Source organism: Pararge aegeria, chromosome 12 (genome assembly GCF_905163445.1).
Source record: "Pararge aegeria chromosome 12, ilParAegt1.1, whole genome shotgun sequence".
In the NCBI taxonomy this organism is placed as follows: domain Eukaryota; kingdom Metazoa; phylum Arthropoda; class Insecta; order Lepidoptera; family Nymphalidae; genus Pararge; species Pararge aegeria.
The window spans coordinates 14,359,503-14,374,924 of record NC_053191.1 but is presented as its reverse complement, the minus strand read 5'-3'; the positions used below and the strand labels follow the sequence as shown (position 1 = coordinate 14,374,924).

The 15,422-nt window shown below is 34.7% G+C and overlaps 1 protein-coding gene across 1 annotated transcript in view; it reads right to left on the bottom strand.

Annotated features, from left to right (window-relative positions):
* The window catches only part of LOC120628138 (anoctamin-4-like), a 34,704-nt gene extending 26,903 nt beyond the window's left edge, over positions 1-7,801 (bottom strand). The window contains exon 1 of the mRNA XM_039896365.1: positions 7,634-7,801. The gene's annotated coding sequence lies outside the window, so the exon portion shown is untranslated. The remainder of the gene's footprint in view (positions 1-7,633) is intronic.
* Positions 7,802-15,422: the final 7,621 nt, after the last annotated feature.

Genomic DNA, 15,422 nt, shown 5'->3' with positions numbered 1-15,422 from the left:
TCTGGTGTTAAGTAATGGGCAGTGTACGATGATAACGGGGCATGGATGGTAAATGTTAGAGGGTATGGTAGGCACTGATGGCCGATTGGCGCAGTGGGCAGCGACCCTGCTTTTTGAGTCCAAGGCTGTGGGTTCGGTTCCCACAACTGGTAATGAACATGAATGATTTTCAGTGTCTGGGTGTTTATCTGTATATTATAGTTATCCGTAGATTATATTCATGAAAATATTCAGTATTCATCTTAGTAACCATAACAAGCTACGCGTACTTTGGGGCTAGATGGCGATGTGTGTTGACGTAGTATATTTATCTATTTATATTAAGCCCATAATACCTCGTCGTACGTCGCTGCCCACTGGACCAATCGGCCGTCTAAACTAAAATTATAACTTCGAAAGCGCATTTGTTTATTTGTTTGTCCTTCCTTCACGCCCTATCTACTAGGCTACGTTTGGACATAGAGAAACATCTAACTCCCAATTTGTGAAACACTTACAGGACATGCGATGCTACATTTGTATTATAACACCAAATATGTTACTTTCTTACGTCCAAACAAAGCAACCAAATAACTGATTCACCACGCTTAACCTAGACTCAGCTATCCCTATCCTTATCCCTATCCCTACATCCCTACTTCCCTACTAAAATTATAAATGTGAATGTAAGTTTGTTTGTTACGCTTTCACGCAAAAACTACTAAACCGATCATCATGAAACTTTGCACACATATTTCTGAAGGTCCAGCATCCTATATTAAATCTAATATTTAATATAGGATGCGTTTTATCCTTAAATTGTGCTCAGTTCTTTTGGGAGAGGGGTAGAAGGTGTTTGACGAGTTTACACCATAACGCCGTCAAATGATAACCTATTTAAATAATTACTTTTGTCCTTTAGAGGTTATAATGTCTGTTTAATTTTGCCCAAATTTCGTGTAGATCTGATGAATGGGATTGGAGATAGAGGACGCAACTCCTCAGCAGACGGCAGCCAACCCGCCATTTAAGGCTTAGCTATCCTAAATACATAAAGTCCGCAGAATTACACCTAAATCAAATGCCACATGTCTTTCGAAAAACAAAAACAGACGCAGACGAAGTCGCGGGCAACAGCTAGTGTCATATAAAAAAGGTCCTCTAAATTATGTGAGATTTCACCGTTTTTACTGTTTCTGTAACTTTAACAATTTTTTGCTTGTATGTTTCTATTCGTGTATTTTTTGGTCGATGGGCATTCATAATATGTATAATTTAGTTTCTTGTATCGTTAGAGCTTAAATAATAAGTATTATAACTAGGTAGCAATAAATTAAGGTTGTCGCTTTGTTTTCCAAATTGCGCGATGGGATACGAGGTCACATCGTCGGTTATACAAGATCACCGTTAGAAATTCAGTGTTACGTGAATAAACATGTTTTTAAATAATAGGTAGAAGCAGGCGTTACTTTGCGGAATACCATGATATATAATGACCATTAAGCTAAATTTGCTGTAAACCGCGAATACCTGGAAAACCTGTACTGTTTTTATAATTTCTTCACTCATTGTGCTCAAAAGCCTCCAAACTGTTAGCTATTATTAATTGTAAAGTCAACATTTCCTGAGGACTCTCCGTTGTCTGAGCGCATCGTGTTGGAAACAGGAAGACCCCCCTCAGAGTGGACAGAGCAATTTTTTTTTTTTATTTTTCGTATTTTAATATCGTTTGCCTCAGAGTGGAAAGAGTAATTTTTATTTATATTTTTTTTCGTATTTTAAAATCTTTTGCTTTTGTATAGTACTTGAAGTGCTTTATATTCATCTTGATGCAAATAAAGAAAAAAAAAGTCCCGGGGGTCGCTGGATACATGTGGTACAAAAATCTAAAAAAAATCCTATTTTCAAAATTTTGACGTCTTTCTGTTGAGATGATTATAATTTACTTTATCACAAATTAAGTACAGCCAGTGACGTGCCCAGGATTTTTGACCTAGGTATGCATAAAGAAGGTAGATAGCATTAGATAGAAACATCCTTTCTCTTTATGAGTTATGCAAAAATGTTAGCGTAGGTAGTGCTTTTGTGCTTGTATGAAGTGCACGCCACTGAGTACAGCCGACCCCCCATGCGGCGGGCAGACATAACGAGCCGCAGGGAGCCGCTGGACCCAAGCGGCACAAGACCGTGGTATTTAAAACTCCTTACAAAATATGTCCAGCAGCGGACGTCCATTGGTTGTCATTATGATGATGATAAAGTACAGATCTGTTTCGTTCTGCGTTTTGGACGGATAATAATATCCTATTCTATAATATACTCGTAACCCTAACTACCACTTCACAGCTGGCATTTATTGAAATGTCTGGATTTAGAACTCCAGACACGCGTGTTTCCAGGAAACCATTAGTAAACATCAAAACAACTCATAACTTGTCTGGAAAGTGGAAATGGATAGATAAAGTGTTAATAGACACATTTATCTACGCCCGTCTATCTGTTATTGGCTTAATCGTTACTTTTGTTAGCAGAATTTAAAAAATAATAAAAGAAAAGTTCAACCCGACTACGGCCAAATTAAATTTTTAAGGAAATGTAAAACTGGGCTACTAACGAAAACGAAAACAAGAAGGGTAGAAGATACCTGAGGTAGAAGATAAGAAACGTTTTGAACCATGAATTAATAACAAAGATTTTATATTTAACAAAAGGCGTTGCTGGTGGCCACCTTACTGGTGTTGATTGTAATGCGGTGCCTTTCCAACACTGCCAATTCTGATCGCGTATAAGCATTGACATCGTATGAGCTTAATGGAATAAGTATTAGGCCACCAACTACACTTACTTATTTCGAACTAGCTGTCCCGGCGAACTTCGTACCGCGGATCATTTTTTGTTTTTGATGAATGTTATATTTTATTACTTATTATCCTATTCTGGTCTTGAGGAACCCAAAAATCAAATATCATGGTCCAGCTGTTCTTGATTTATAAATGGTGTAACTAGCACAACTTTCTTTTATAAATAGATATTCTTCTTGTTAGTGCTCATCGCTGGAAGTACTTGTAGGATTTGAATTTTTTCTTTCCCTAGATGGAATTCTACGGTTAGCATCGAGCGATGGGATGCAGTGGGCAACCCATCGCTCGCCCACAACTATACTTCTTAATATACCTCAAGTATATTAAAAAGTATAGTTTTAGGAGCCGCTAGTCTGAAATTGAAAGGAAACTGCAATACTTCAGACAGAACGGAAAATGCTTGAGCAATTTACTAGCCCGATTGAAAAAAGGACCATATAACCTTTATATAAAGGAGAAAATTGTATAAATATTGACTTAGGCAGTTTAGGTCGATATTAATACAATTTTGTACTTTAATTGCTCGAGCATTTTAACACTCTGTCTGAACTGACCCTTAGCGAGGGTTTGCTGAACATTAGGGTTACAGGAACCCTTATAAAAGAGGTCACGAATTTGAATCTCAAGAATGTATCAACTATTCTTTAATAAGTAGGTCACCTGAATTGTTTCATACTAAGGGTGAATTTTGTAACATTCGTAATTATATATATCGTAAATATTATATGGAAAAGGAGGTTACCGAACTCGTTAACACACTTACCTTATTAGAGAAATTATATTATAAGCTCTTGATTTTGCGTATAAACTTCGCAGTTTATTTATTATAAACACCAGTATCAAAGCTAAATTTAATCTATACTAATATTATAAAGAGGAAAGATTTTTATGTTAGCTTGTTTGTTTGTACCCAACAGGCTCCGAAAGTACTCGACCGATTTCAGCCATTTCTTCACACAAAGAAAGCGAAACTATCACGAAGTAGATAATATAGGCTATAATTTATTGTCAAAAAAATTGGAGATCCCTAAGAAAATTGCAATTTTAATATTATTGAAAAATATCATATTATTTGAAAAATGAAATTGAAATTTTATCATTATTTATTTATTTATTTATTGCAATAATGTAATCCAAAGTAGCAACATGTTGCCTATAAAATTCATTACGTGGCGTGCACTGAGAAAACTATTGATTATACAGAAAAATGATTTATTAGGTATATGATCAAAGTACTCATTATTGAAAGATATCTAAGTACCATAGTTAAGTGTCAATAGCGCTGGTAGAAATAAAAGTGGGTTAGATTAGTATCGCCGTATTAATTCTTATTCAAATAAATGGTTTTACCTCAAGGTTATTTATCTAGCAGTAAAATAATTTTTAATTTATTATAATCGAAATTTAGTTAACAATTTTTTAGGATTAGGTGTACCTACCTTACACCTAAACAAAACAGTTACATATAATTGTTAAAGTTCTTTTTAAATACTCCACCCGATTTTTTTTCCAAGAATATACATCTTAAAATGTCTATAATATACACCTAAATTAAATGCTTTTTACCGAATACGTATTTTAATAGGTTGATTTTTTTGAATCAACTTGAAGTACAATGTTGTCTTTAATTCAACAATTATTATATGTTGGTTTATTGTTAGTGTTACAACCGACCGACAATGAACTCTCCTTTAAAGGCGTATTTATTTACTGACGTCAGTTAACATTGATTATGCACCGCGAGCAACTATTTTGTACTGCTTCTACTGCTGCTCTTAAATGCTTAAATAAACTGTTCTTATTCGATGCTTTACAAAAACGCGGACGAAGTCATGAGTAGTACTAAATAAAACAACCAGCAGGGCTAGCACAGGCAGGAGACCAAAATTTTATCACGCGATTATATCCCCTGATAGGGGATAAAATTAACGTGTCCATCTGCTAAAGCAGGGGAACATGGAATAGGAGAAGTTAGCCCCCGTTTATTATTACACATATATTATTTGGATATTATTTCCACTTGTGCGCCAGTGCTCTGAGAGTTGATAAATCTGTGGGAAAAGATACATTTTTATCCTTTCCCCGGGGAGATAATTTTCTCCTGCTGGTGGCTTTAGAGCATATATCTTAGAACCCGATTTTTATCTTCTGCACGCATATATTACTTTGCAGCATAATATTAGAACCCGATTATTATCTACTGCACGCATATATTATTCTGCAGCATATATATTAGAACCAGATTATTATCTTCTGCACAGACCAACATGTCCCACTTACACTTATGGGCCGAGGACTTCCCTCTCATAAGAGAGTAGTGTGCTGACAGCTGATCAGAATACAATCGTCACCAACCATCTTTTTCCGACGGGTGTCGTACGAGGTGACTAAGAGATTATAACGGAGAACGGCTAGCAGCCTCCTCTGCGCTACTACTACCATCTACTCAAAGTCAAAGTTAAACATTTCTTTATTCAAATAGGCACGTAGATGGTACTTTTGATGCGCGATTACACAAATTATATGTATATACTGCGATAACCAACCCATCTTCCAAGCGTGGTGATTTTAAGGTAAACCTCTCGCTACGGGAGGTTTACCTTAAAATCACACAGGGAGGTCTTCCAAGCGTGGTACGGGAGGTTTAGTCCAGCAGTGGACTTTTAGAGGCATAGAAAGCCGGTAGGAAAAGTCTAACGCAATATTGTCATTTGGTTCCCTCGCTCGTTTCATTTTTCGTGAGTTTTGTCCGCAAACATGCGTTAAGTAATATTTTGAGAGCGTTGTAAGCGAAGTAGATTACTACTAGTAAGATACTAGTATACGAAAACTAAAAGGATTACTACAATCAATCCTTTATTACGTAAGGATATTTACGTATTTACTATTAGATACATATTATTACGTAAGGAGCTTAGGTTAACCACCATCACAACTTCTTCAGAATTGTTACTGTGTCTAATGGTATTTTAACGAGGGTAAATAATGGTTTAAAATCGTTCATCGCGTAGGGCTTTAAACCGACTCCACAACCAACGAGGGTTTCGAGGCCATCAAAAAACGAGTGTCCCACATAAATCTTTATACTTACAAGGTATTATTTTGATTTCTTTGTTATAAATGTCGTTTAAGCAGAATCGTATTTTGTTGTAATACTTTGAACAGTTATGTCTCTAGAAGTATTAATCGAAAAAAAAATTATATTTATTATATCCACTTTATCCAAATAATATACGTGTAATATGAAATGAGATTTAATTTCCCCTTTTCCTTGTTGCTGGTCTTTGGTAGGTGAATAAGTATAATATCCCTTGTCAGTGAAGATAATGAAACAAGGATCTTATCAGTCGCGTCTCACGACGTGATAGACGCGACTGAATATTGCCAAATGGCAAATATTATTGTGGTATTGTAGGTACGTGTCTTTATGAGTTTTTCTTTGTATATAAATAATTATAGCATATCTTCACGCGTCCGGATAACTTATTCGAAATTTTGCACGCATATAAAACCGTTGAGTCTACAATTATAATTCGACCGATTTTAAGGAGGAGCGTATTCTGTTTGAATTTTAAATTCACAATGTTAACGATGTAAAAAGAGGGGTGTTGTTACATGTTTATAACTGTGTCTATCTGTTGCATCGATGCTTCCAAACGAATAATGCTTGGTCCATCAATAATAAATTATAAATGAAAACGTGATAGAGCTCATAAGAATGATTCCAATAGCAATATATCCCCTCACAGGGGATATAATTACCGTGTCCACCTGCTAGATCACTGGAATATGGAATAGGAGAAGTTTACCCCCGTTTATTATTACACATATATTATTTGGATATTATTTCCACGTCTTGTGCGCCAGTGCTCTGAGCTGTGAGAGATGAGAAGGTAAATTTGTATCCTTTCCCCGGGGAGATAATTACCTCCTGCCCATGCTAGCCGTGCTGCAGGGCTAGCACAGGCAGAAGACAAAAATTATATCCCCGATTATATCGCCTTACAAGGAATATATTTACCGTGAAATATGGAATTGGAGAAGTTTACCCCCATTTATGTTATACACATATATTATTTGGATATTATTTCCACGAATAAATATATACATAAATATTTATCCTTTCCCCGGGCATATAATTGTCCCCTACCCATGCTAGCCGTTTAGGGGGGATATTATTAATATTGACATGATTGTTAGATATTCATTTTAGATTAAGGTATTATGTAGTATATTTTTGTCCAGTCTTAAAACATTAGTTAAATGAAAAAAAAGTTTTTTTTATTATTATAATTTACTAGCGGTTGCCTGCGTTCCTCATACGAGCTAGTATCGAGTTTTATAAATTCCCGTGATAACAGTTTGTTTTTCTGGAATAAAAAGTCCTTTAAATTTTCAGTTCTTTCTTTATGCAAAAAATCAAGTTGATTGGTTGCATAGTTTGGGCGTAAACGATGGACAAACAAACAAACAAACGAACTTTCGCATTTACAACATAAGTAAGGATTTCATTGGATGGCTAGTCAAATTACAATCTGACCTCTTGGTAAGTGAGTGTCGGTAAAATGCTAGCACACGGTAACCTAGCTATGGGAGACTATTTAACTTATACGGACTATTAAATCTATTAAGATCATTTAATCGGTGTTTAAACAGCTGAATGCATTAAAATGCCTAACTATCCTCTTAGGCATTGAACATATTCACAACATTAGTCACATTCTCCGTAAATAAACGAGAGTCGCGCCGTGAAAGCCAAAACAAATGCATTTTTAACGTATACACAAACTCACCTATAAACCAGCTGCCATCACGCTGCCATTTTTAATAAAATTTTAAAAAAAAGCACAATCACAATCAACAAAAACCTCCTTCGATTCAAACGTGAACTACAGGATTACACGTTATTAATATAATTAATTGTTCTTGAACGAATATTTCCCGCGCAATAATTGCGCGCGTTTCCGCCGGCATTCGTTTTTCAAATAAACTATCCAAGATGGCCGCTGATTGACATCGTAGTGATGGTAGCCGCGCTATAAATATCGATGAACACTTATGAGAAAATACATTGCTTTTTTCAGGTTTTACGAGTGGATTACGCTTATGTGCCCATTCGCTATTTCAGCGGTTGTGAGTGTTAAGTCCTTACAACATAATTTTTTACGTAGCTTGCAGATTTATGTGAAGCTTATTTTTTAAATTCTTTAAGTACTATTAAAATATAAAATATATGACACAAATCCATTTGTTGCATAATGGTTTTTGCAACCGAATGGTTAGACTTCCGTATGGAGGAAACTTCTCATTTCCGTTTCCTATTTCTGACGTCTCTTATAGATAGGTACTACTGCTTCCTGTTCGCAGCTGAGGGAAAGGTCTATTGGCAGACATAATTTAATAACAGTGATCATAATCATCCAATCTCAGGAAATTGGGGAAGTGATATTATTTCTTTATTTTTTATAGTATCGATGTTTATAGATTATAATTATAATTCACTATTGGCATTTGGCACGAATACATAAAAAAGGTAGGGGCGAATAGAGAAAAGTTTTCAATTTTGTCTGATGTTTTTGCAATAGCGTATTCTTAGTAGTGGTGAGTGACACATTTCACTTTACCTAACCCATTTTCATTTTAGGTGCGACGATTGATGAGACAATTTCTGCTACAGACTAAAAGTAGAAAGGTACTAACTACTAAGTTACAAAATATTTGACGAAGAAAATTTCTCTAAAATATTTGGGTTTTCCCAGGCCTCTAAGTGAAATAATACCTACTATACAAGTTATATTACTACCGCACCTGTTTATTTAAATCATTATTAATAAGTGTCACTTACGAACTTCTTTTAAATAAATATCCGTTGAGTCCTTTATATTTAATAAGTAATTATTGTCTGGTATTGTTAATTAAAATTTGCATGTTAGTCTAGTGTGAAGCAAGGTTCTGGGTCCAAATCCCACGTTGGGCAGTAATAGTTAATTATTAATTTCTTCTGTCTAGATTTATTTGCACCAGCGTGAAGCTAGGACAGTGGAAATTAAGTATTGCCCTAACCCTTTTCTTAGAAAGCACTTTAAGTCATCGATCCCGGTTGTAATCACAAATGTTATAATGATGGTTCAAGGCCACGAACTGGTATAGGAAATGGTCTAATATTCTGTCTGCTTTGCAAGGCGAAGCCTGTTCCCTGCAGTGGGACATTAATTGGCTGAAATGATTAGTTATAAGAAAAGATTTACGTAATATTTTTTTGATATACCTACCTAAGTATTCATAAACAAATCAGATCGATACATCTAATATCGATAATTCAATAATTTTCCTCAGTTACATCACTATATAAGCCTGTAGCATGTAATTCGGTGACTCGATACATGAATACCATGATGTGTTTTCCCATGGTATGTTAAAATAATTTATTGATGAAAATTTAATTCATTGGTTATTTGCGAATATTATACGATTTTCTTTGAATTCTAGGTTCCTAATTAAAAAAGGGTGTGGTAAGTAGTAGTTCTTAAAATAAGTACCTCATTATTAAACCAACTCAATCAAATTTGTCCAAACGTCCGTCAGCGGCAGCGACCGAAACATCGTCCTAATGATTCCAGTGAAATAAAATTGACAAATTTGGTTTATCATCATTTTTATTATCAGCACATTTTATTATCAGAGCGGGTCTCCTTTCAGAAAGAGAAGGCTTAAAAGGGTTTAGACAAAAGGCCGTAGTCCGCCATGCTGCCTAAGTGTGGATTGGTAAAATACACTGTTGTGTGTTGTGTTTGAATTTATATATATTGACTTTAGCTTTGACTTCACAAATATGCATATAATGTAGGTACAAGTACCTACTTCAAATAATATTCCTAAAGGTAGGTTATTGTATAGAATTTAACATTACCTACTACTCATCATGATGATGTTTGCGCAGCTGCTGGGCACTGGCTTCGTCTTTCATAAGTGAGGGTTTTAGACCATAGACCCACCATGCTGTTTTAAAGCGGGTCGGTGGGCGACGACTATCACAGGTAAGTGATTATAGACTCTTCGAAGCTCGAGGGTTGAAAACGCCCATTTCCTAACTACCCCGTGGCCCTTAACATGTTAATCATCAGACCAACGAAGAAGTATTTTATTTTAGTTTTATTTTATTTTATTTATTAGGTTTACTTACAAAAACTTACACTAATACAACCGTTTTTAAAATTTTAACTATTGTATTTAAGTGTAACGTTTATTCTATGTAAGTATTACCTACAACTACTATTATGATGTTTTAGAAACTTTTGATACTTCGATGCAGCGATCCAATAATGTGACATAAGAGACAAGAGTGTCTGTGGAATTCATCGTATAGTGATTAGTCTTTGATCACTCTTATTACAGCATCCTTAGAATAAATACACTATAAATAATAAATAAATAAATATACTACGACAATTCACACACCGCCATCTAGCCCCGAAGTACGCGTAGCTTGTGTTATGGGTACTAAGAAGGCTGATGAATATTTTTATGAATAATATACATAAATACTAAGAATATACATAGAAACACCCAGCACTGACAAATATTCATGCACATCACATAAACATTTTCCAGTTGTGGGAATCAGGGTTGCTGCAAACTGCGCCAATCGGCCGTCATTATATATAACAATATATAACCAGTGGGTTATTCATATGTACAAGTTGCAACATTAGGTTCTACTGACGACCTTCCTGGCGCAGCGCAGCTGTGGTTTTAAATAGCAGAACCCGAATTCGATCCCCGGTAGGAGCAATTTGGGAATTTATAATTTCTGAATTTTCTCTGGTCTGATTTAGTAGGAAGCTTCGGTCGTGGCTTACCAACGCAAAGAAGTGTCGCGAAGTTATTAAGCGTATGGGCTTATTATTCACAACTCAAGCGAGTGACCGCACTCGCTTCTCTCGTGCGTTCAACTTCGCTTTCGTAAGCAATCGACAACTTGCCGCACTAGTTGCACAATATACTATTAACTGCCATACGCCCTAACAGGTTAGTCCATTACAGTCTTAGATTGCAATCAGGTTAGATTGCAGTCAACAGCTTGTAGTGGAGAAAAAATTCTCGTAAGGACTCATGATGAAAATAGTCCTATTTTGAGTCTTGAGAAAAGTTACTATGATTAAAAAGAATACAAAGTAAATTTAGAAATATTATATTGTTTTTTGTGTTATGTTATACCTAAGCTAGAAACATTGTCAGCCTATTTATGATCCTACGCTCTTATAAATTTAAAGTGGTCATGTAAAATTCATAAATTTCGTGATGTAGCTTGACGTCACGAAGACGTTGACGTCACTCACACACGCTCCATACCGCCGCTTATCTATTATTGAAAACGCCTCCCTGGTAAGTGACGTGTTTTGGCCATGTACCATTTTGTATGACCGGAGCATACATTCGGACTTTTTGAACTGTACTGATCAAGTTGGTAATATAATTCCCGCGCTTCTGTCGACAATATCCAGAAGCAACTGAACTCCCACTGCTGTGCACAGCCCTCTGCTCTAAAATAGAACCTCTAAGAGGGCTAAGAATCTAAATTAATCTTTTTGTGTACCTAACTGTAAATATCTCAATAGGCATGATGACAGTAACAAGTTAAAGTTATTAATTTATCTAATGACTAGCTGTTGCCCGCGACTTCGTCTGCGATTGATTTTGTTTTTTGATTTCAAGCATTCAATTTAGTTGCAAGTCTAAAAAAATAAAAGTATTCAGTATCGCTAAGCCTTAAATTAGGGGTTTGCTGCTGTCCGCTGAGGAGTTCTGTCCTCTATCTGCAACCACATTCAGATCTACACAAAGTTTGGGCAAAATTAAACACATATTATAACCTCTATAGTACAAAAATAATTATTTAAATCGGTTATACTCGTAATTAATCAGAGTTATGGTGTAAAATCGTCAAACACTTTCATCCCCTCTCCCAAAGGAACCGAGCTTAATGGCGGGATAAAAAGTATCCTATATTACTTCTTACACTTCCAAGAATATGTGTATAAAGTTTCATGAGGATCGGTTAAGTAGTGAAAGCGTAACAAACAAACTTACATTGAAATTTATAATATTTGTAGGGATAGGGATATATGATTAACTAGATATTCCCTACGGCTTCGCCCGCCTAAATTTCGGGACGCAGCGTACATAGTCTACACATGAGATTTTCGACAAACATTTTTTTATCTTTCGAAAAAAATAATTTTTTTTTAATAAAAAGTATTTTATATTACTTTTGACCTCTAAGAATACGTGTACAAAGTCTCATGATGATCGGTAAAGTAGCTTTCGCGCGAAAGCGTAACAAACAAACTTACATTCACCTTTACAATATTAGTAATGTATTATGAAAAACGTATGTTTATTTATAATTCTCAGTGAGATGGGGCAAGAATAATGCCAAATATTTTTTTGGCAATTATTCATTGTGAGGCCAGTATCTGCTGGGGATGCTCCGGTTTCGGAGAGAAACGTGCGTAGAGGGTACATTGCCGAGGATTTGTTTGGTGTTGAGTATACGGATTGCAGTAATTATACATTGCACCAAACAGATTCTGCTGCTGTTCGCGGAGTGTAGCAAATTAAGCTTAATTTTCATAATATGCAGTGCATTGTATCCAAAAACAGTGAACGCTGACTTTACGCCCGCTTAATGTTAAGCTAGCAGCTCACAAACTTTTCCCATTTTCCAATTTGCTGTACGTTTAGAACATTAGAGGTAAAATAATAATGGCTAAATGGTATAAAGTGACCAACCATTTGTTCGAGAAACAATACAAAAGTGGAGTGGTTTTTGATACTTCAATATTAGTCGTGTACACGGTTTCTGTATCTTCTTAATTCTGTGCATTTAGACCCACGAGAAGTAGTTAGTACCTACTTTCGATCGACTTCGTAGATTACGATCTTCTTCCTATCATGTTGTGAACCTACTTTGTTTTAAATTGGTACGTAGCGCGACGCTTAGGTATAAATACATAATAACTCAGCCACATTGTCTATTTTCAGTAAACTTAAAAACACCAAACAGCATAGTTTCATTTCTTAATATCGAATTCGATCGTAACTACGCTTAGGTACATACAATTTACTGTTATCTAATATAATATGACATTACTATAATACCTGACCGCCGATTGGCGTTTGCAGCGACTCTGCTTTCTGAGTCCAAGACCGTGGCTTCGATTCCCACAGCTGTGTTTGTGTGATGAACATGAATGTTTTTCAATGGTAGTTTATCTGTATATTATTGTATATCGTTTTTATTAGAGATGCGCCGAATGTAGTTTCGGCCGAATATTGGGTCCAAAATATACCGAACCGATTTTTTTTTTTATAAGTAGATATCCAAATTCTTGGATATTTTCCGTCCCATCTATTGGCTGCATTTATACATGCATGTGGTGGAGAATGGCTAGTTTTTATCTTTATTGGTTGTTTTTCTTATGTTTATGTTTTGTCATGATCTGTTTTGTGTGCTCAATAAATAAAAAAAAATAAAAAAAAGAACCGAATGATTCGGCCGAATTATTTTCTGAAAAAAGTTGTTACTCAAAGCAGTGTTCGTAAAAATTGTCAATTTCATAGAAATTTTATTTAGTTCACTATATCATTTGTAAGAAAAAAGCAGAAATAGGTATATTTGATTAAAATTTTGTTTGATTTGATTGTCAAAATTAATCTTTTTTATGTTGTCAATAAATAATTGGTACAAAGGTGTTTCTTTCATTTATAAAAAACTATGTACAACTTTCGGAACAAACCACACTTCTTTTGTAATTAAATAACCTTACTGTTTAATAAAATGTTATTTTTTTTATGTTAAAATAATTTAAATATTCGGTAATTATTCGGCAAATCAACCGAATATTCCGCGGAATACGAAGATGGAAAAAATATATGCCGAAAACAAACATACAGATATTCGGCCGAACATTCGACGCATCTTTAGTATTTATGTATTATAGTCGTCAAAATATTCATCAGTCATCTTAGTATAACACAAGCTTCTTACTACCGCTTATTATTATTTTCGGGGCTAGGTGAGTGTATTGCAGTAGTTTTTTTAATTTAACTGAACTTTATTATTACCGGATAAGAATCGGGTAATGTCATAATATTTTTGTTCCTAAGAAATTATTACTTATATTAGTGAATAAAAAATATTTCAAAAGGAGGCTCTTCATATTTTTTGGTTTTTATTTTTAACCCTTAACACCACTCTTAGGGGAGAAGGGTCACCCAAGATAAACATTTGCGTTTTTTTTCTTGTCATTATGAATGACACGCAATCAATAGACAAAATAAATGGCCAAAAGTTTAACACAGCCCATGTAATATTTTGTCATGATAAAATAACTGAATTTTATGATTTTTTTATATTTGAGAATGATTTGAGATTATAAAATTATTGAGAACAAAAGACTTAGTTCGGTTTCAGGTAATTAGTATCGTTTGTCGCCTTTGAACTACATAGACAGTGAAAATTTTAAATGGTTCTTTTTCGTTTTAAATCGCTGAAAATGTTATCATAATGTTTGGGATTTAATTTTTAAATTAATTATCCCTTTATATTGTAATAAGGCTTTTAATACCAAGCATGTAAAACTGAAATCGGAAAATATGAAAAAATAAGTACACTACAACACTAAATCGAACTTTTTCTAAGTCGGTCAAAACTTTTAATTAAAAAGCCGTGTTCAGAGCCGATGTTTTATGTTAAAATTATGGAGGGTAGAGGTAAGGAGAGTCATCTGTGTATATGAAAAAGTGTCGTCAAAATGTATTAAATTAGGATGGCGCCACATTTGCATCAGGGTAACTCTTAAAAGAAGCGCCAAATATAAATATTGTTAGAGTAGGCTTGAAAAATAAACAAGGAAGTATGGAGATACAAGGAAGTAAGGTTATATTTACCACAATATTTTGTACAACGTAAGTTGTTGAAATTCTCAATAATTAACTACTTTAGTCGATAATGACATTAAATTTTTTAACTCGGCATACTTCAATTCATCTACGATTGCTACATTCATACCATACCCTGTGCATCCACCAGCGCCATTGTGGAGGATTTTTGAACTGTTATTTAGCGCATACACTGGACACTTTTTCAACTTTTCTCCCATATAAGATGACTCTCCTTACCTCTACCCTCCATAGTTAAAATAAAAAATATAAAGTTCAACAGGGTATGTCAGTTGTCAATGTCAAAAAGTGTAACTTCATTGCATAAGGATGTCGGAAGTGTGAAAAAGTATCGATACAAGTCATATCTTATTTGTTATACTATACAGTTTAATGTAATAATAAAATCGATCGCAATATCAGCATGTATAAAGAAGCGTGTGATATTATTTTACAAAATAGCAAGCAACCAGCATTAGGGCAGTTAATGTCTAAAATCAAAATGAATTGACACGAAACAACCGTACTCTTTTCACCGCTTAGGATACACGCGGTTTAGGATAGAAGCAAAATTTTCACTTCCGTTGGAAAAATTTCACAGTTGTTGGGCCATTGACATAAGTTCGATTCAATATGCAA